This window comes from Onychostruthus taczanowskii, unplaced genomic scaffold, assembly GCF_017590055.1.
Source record: "Onychostruthus taczanowskii isolate IOZ18803 unplaced genomic scaffold, ASM1759005v1 scaffold1085, whole genome shotgun sequence".
NCBI lineage: Eukaryota > Metazoa > Chordata > Aves > Passeriformes > Passeridae > Onychostruthus > Onychostruthus taczanowskii.
Genome location: NW_024497464.1, coordinates 1 through 4,837, shown reverse-complemented (window position 1 = coordinate 4,837; position 4,837 = coordinate 1). Strand labels below are relative to the sequence as shown.

Sequence of the window (4,837 nt, the reverse complement as noted above, 5' to 3'; positions counted from 1 at the left end):
GGCAGGAGGATCTCCCTAATCCAATGTGCTAATACATTGTACTTTTCCCCAAACCAGGATTTCTCATTCTCAAACCTTGGCCGGATGGAGGAGGAGGCTGTGAGGAAGGGGAAGATGCCGAGGACACGCAGGCAGGTGAGGAGGAAGTCAGTGCCCCTTTCCCTCTCTCTCCTGCTCCATCTCCCTGCCTAGCATGGCCCCCAGCTGCAGGACAACCCCGTTGCTGTCCTGCTGGGGATGCACTGGGGGCTCTTCTTCCCCTTCCCTGTGGCATGAAGGCAAATTCCATCCTCTCCTTGTCCTTCCTCCCCTAGACAAGGAGATGAGGGTGGAGACCAGGGAGGACAAATCCCCACACCAGAACCTCGAGGAAGAGGCAGATTTGAGCGGCTGCACAGGGCAGGAATCCAAGGGGCAGGAAAAGTCCCAGAGATCCCTCAGGAGGAGGGGCTCCAAACCCAGCCCAGGTTTCTCTGAGGTGAAAGGCACAGCCTGAGCCAGGAAGGTAGACAGAGCTTCAGGCGGAGCTCAGAGATGGTGGCCCATGAGCAGCTTCATGATGGGGAGAAGCCCTACAAGTGCTTGGAGTGTGGGAAGAGTTTCAGGCAGAGCTGCCACCTGATCTGCCACCAGATGATCCACACCGGGGAATGGGCCTACAAGTGTGGGGAATGTGGGAAGAGCTTCTGCTGCAGCTCATCCTCTGCCACCTCATCACCCACCAACGCATCCACACTGGGGAGAGGCCGTATGAGTGTGCCCACTGTCAGAAGAGGTTTCGGAGCAGCTCCCATCTCCTTCTGCATGAGTGGATTCACAATGAGGAGAGGCCCTTCCGCTACTCTGACTGTGGGAAGGGCTTCAACCACAACTCCCACCTCGTCAGGCACCGTCGCATCCACACTGGGGAGAGACCCTATGAGTGCCCCACTTGTGGGAAGAGGTTTCCCACCAGCTCCAATCTCCTCATGCATGAACGGATTCACACTGATGAGAGGCCCTTCTGCTGCCCTGACTGCGGGATGGGCTTCAACCGCAACTCCAGTCTCGTCACCCATCGGCGCATCCACACTGGGGAGAGGCCCTATGAGTGTTCCCAGTGTGGGAAGAGCTTCACCCACAGTTCTAACTTGGCCAGACACCTATGGAAGCACCGGCAAGGGAAGCCCTGCAAGTGCCCCAACTGCAGGGAGAGCTGCGTGCCTGGCTCCAGCTTTAACCCCCAATTGGAGGACCCATGTTGGGAAGAGACCTGTGATCCATGTTCACTGTAATCCATGCTGGGAAGACCTGTTCCTTCTCCTGCCCTTGCCAATTGCCATGGAAAATGACCACAGCAACAGGGTCCTGGGGATGGATGCCTGCTAAGGAGGAGATTTGTCACAGGCCCTCAGAGGGGTTCCACGGGGACTTTCCAAGAGTCTCCAGGCTGTTCAAGAGCTGGAATGTCACAGGCAGAGACAGGGGCTCCATGGACACCTCCCAGGCGCTTCTGGGGATGGTAAAGTTCCCTGTGCTCAGAGGCACTCACAGCCATTCCATGGTGACATCCCAGGGCACCTTGGGCTGCAAAGGCACCGATCTGTCACAGGCACTCACGGGGGCTCCACGGTGACATCCCAGGAGTCCCCAGGCTGCCAAAGAGCCGGGATGTCTCAGACACTCCCAGGGGTTCCTGTCATGGGTAGAGTGGGAGCTTAAGGCAAAGTTTATTAGAGAAGCTGCTCTTGGGTCATGAGGTGCAGAAAGGATCCCCCATAACGCCCACAGATCCCCAAATGTCACCATTGATTCAGAGATGACTCAGACTCGGACCGGAAAACTAAAGGTTAAAAGCCCCCTGTTTATTCAATCCTCTTCTTTTAGACTTTGGTTTGCTACAGGGGAACCTCATTCGTCATTTAATTAACACATTTCACATGACTGGCTAATTAAGTCAACACACTTCAGTAAACAACTTTATGTAAAACTATGGGTAGTTTACAATTCTTTCTCTCCAGCTCCCTAAAAGATCCCAGACCAATTAATGGGAAAGCTTATCTTGTTTTCTCTGTCTCTGACCAGAGTGTCATATCCACACCCAAATACCCCCAAAGACTTCCAGGCTTTCTAAATTCTTTCTGTGAGAAGAGCCTTGGAGCAGCTGGTTCCAATCTCATCTCCAGACTTTTCAAGCCTTCATGTGTAAAGAATTATCAAAGTGGAATAAAGCCTTTATAGAATTTGTGCCAGCGGATTAAGGATAGCAAACCAGAGATATTTATATAAATATCTCTTATAGCAATGATTAGACAAAATGATCTTAATCAGAAGTATTTACACCAAGATATAAGAGCTGTAACATATTATATTGTATAGAGCACTTGGAAGTGATTTCAAAGCAACTGTATTAAAACAAAACCAGTAATTTTACAGAGATTGATGTCACTGCCCCAGACCAATGACCATGGGCAAACCTCTTTAGCTCAGCCTGGAGCAGTGACCTTGAGGAGTGTCCCCACTGCAGGGAGGAATTTCCACACCCCCCAAAAAGGGAAATGTCAGGAGATGCTGCCATTACAATTTGGGATGGGGCTTTTCTAGTCTGAAGCGCTGCCCTGTCAGTCAGATGTGCCCAGGCTGGGCCAGCTCAGTAGCTCTGCAGAAGCTCTCAGTGCTGTGCCTTGGTGGTTCCTTTCTCTGGGGATTATTCCAGCTCTGCCGCAGCTTCAGCTCCCTCTGAGAATGTGGAATTATGGGATGGAGGAGTCAGGCGGCTTTCAGCATTATTCACCCCAAAAGCAGTGTGAACGCCCTCCTTCATTTCCCACTGCGCCTTTGCAAACAGGGCCTGGCTGGAGTCCTTCAAGATGCTTACAGATTTACTGACATCTTTAAAATTAATGTGTAGGCTCATTATGTTTTAGATCATGTGGCTAAACCGATCCGGTTTCCCCAGAGCTGTAACAAGGATGTCAATGTTTCTCAGTGTGTACCCAAACAATATCTCTTTTCCTCATATCAGATTTCTATTTCCCATGCCAGGATCCTTTTTATTTTTCAATACTCATAAATCATACTCATGCAACAAAACAATTCCTTTTATTGTGGAATCTCCTACAGGGTCAGCAAGATCTTATCTAGAGCAATGCACACATGTTAGAAGCTGCAGTTTAGGAGTTGTACTTTTCAGTTAAACTCAAAAAGACAGGCTGGGAAAGTAAGGTTATACCTCTCTGTACAGAGTGTAGGTGCAGAGCACTGAAACTTCAGTAATGTATCAGATGGACCTTGGAGGGCACATGACACTTCCTTCCCATAGGCAGGAGGATGGATCAGTAACAACAACTAACTCAGGGTAGGCTGGAGGGAAAATAAAGAAAACCTGACTTAGAGATGTGAGAATGATGATAGAGGCATCTCTTCTTGTGCCTTGTCTGAAGTCAAACAGGCTGCATAGCTTGGGAATTTGGGCTGAGGTGGCTGCCTGTTAAATAACTTCATCATTGCCCAGCTCTGGTGTGTCCCAAGGTCAAAAGGTGCCCATGTCCAAAACTGCCCAAAACCAAGGGTTCCAGATCAGGCATGCTTAAATTCAAAGGTGACACAGAAATGGGGTGTTTATTGGCCTCTGCCCCCATGAGAGCCTTGAGCCGCTCTATCTCCTTAAAGCATAACAAGGGATCAAGACCTTCACAAAATGCAGTTCCAGACACTATTTTTAAAACTTTATGTTAACCACCATGTTCAGAGTCGGCCTTTTACCCTCCACCGATGTCTCCAGCGTCTCTTCTGCTGCAAAGGTGACTAGCCTAGCTGCCCTCAGTACCCTCGGGGCACCAGAGAGTGTCCCCCCGCTGTCGGTCACTTCGGGGCTGCCCCCCCGCTGTTTGCCGACCCGGGGCTGGCCGGGGTTCACTGGGAGGCACCCAGAGAGACGGAGACAGCTTGGCGGACCAACGTGAGGCTCTGAGACGAATTCCAGAGCCCTCGGACGGGCTCGGGCATTCTTTCAGACTGTTCTGCAAAGCCCTTGGCTGGCAAGCTACCCCAGGAAGGGCACACTCAGTTTTAGTGAGTGGAACTCCCGGGGACGAGATCGGCAACTCCTGACACCCCAGGAATCGGTCTCAAGTGGAGGTCACTTTCCCCGGACCCCCCCCATCTCTTCTGTCCTACAGCTGGATTGGTAAGTTTGCTTTTTTCTTGTATTTTTTATACCTCGCCGCGGAGAGGGTGTGTTTTTTCTCTATTTCTGGCAGACTGCCGGCTGCAGGCATTTGTTTCTTTTCTCCCCCTCCCCCCCCCTTTTTATTACCTGGGTCTGTGAAAGTTTTTGAGATACAAATCTTTACAACACAGCCACAATGGGTGTCAGGCTGTCTGTATCTCACAAAGGTCTTTATTATAATTTGTTAGATTTACTTAAGGGTGAAGGAATCAGATTTTCAAAAAGAGAGGTGAAGCTATTTGTTAGATGGCTGTTTCTTCACTTCCCTCAGGTATCAGCTGAAAATATCCGTGTTTTAGCATTTTGGGACAAAATTGGCAATGAGTTACTAAAAGCAGGGAAATCAGGCGATAAATCTTTGCAAAATTTTGCTTTTCTAGCTATGCAAATCAGAAATGTTGTAAAATCCAAATCAGAAATGCAGAAACAGCCATCGGGAAGCAATCTCAACATCTCTGCTTCCCAAAACCCCAATTTACACCTCCCCAACTCATCTTGTTCCTCTCCTAACCCTCCCCCCATCCCCTCAGCCTCCACACAGAGCACTCTGAGGAATGTTGCACATGCCAGCTTATCTCAGAAGTTCCCAACCCCCCAGCCCACAGAGCTCTGGCCAAACTCCTTGGG

At 49.9% G+C, this 4,837-nt stretch overlaps 1 pseudogene; it reads left to right on the top strand.

Moving 5' to 3' along the window:
* The first annotated feature begins 57 nt into the window (after positions 1–57).
* Positions 58–1,239, top strand: LOC121344027 (annotated as a pseudogene).
* Positions 1,240–4,837: the final 3,598 nt, after the last annotated feature.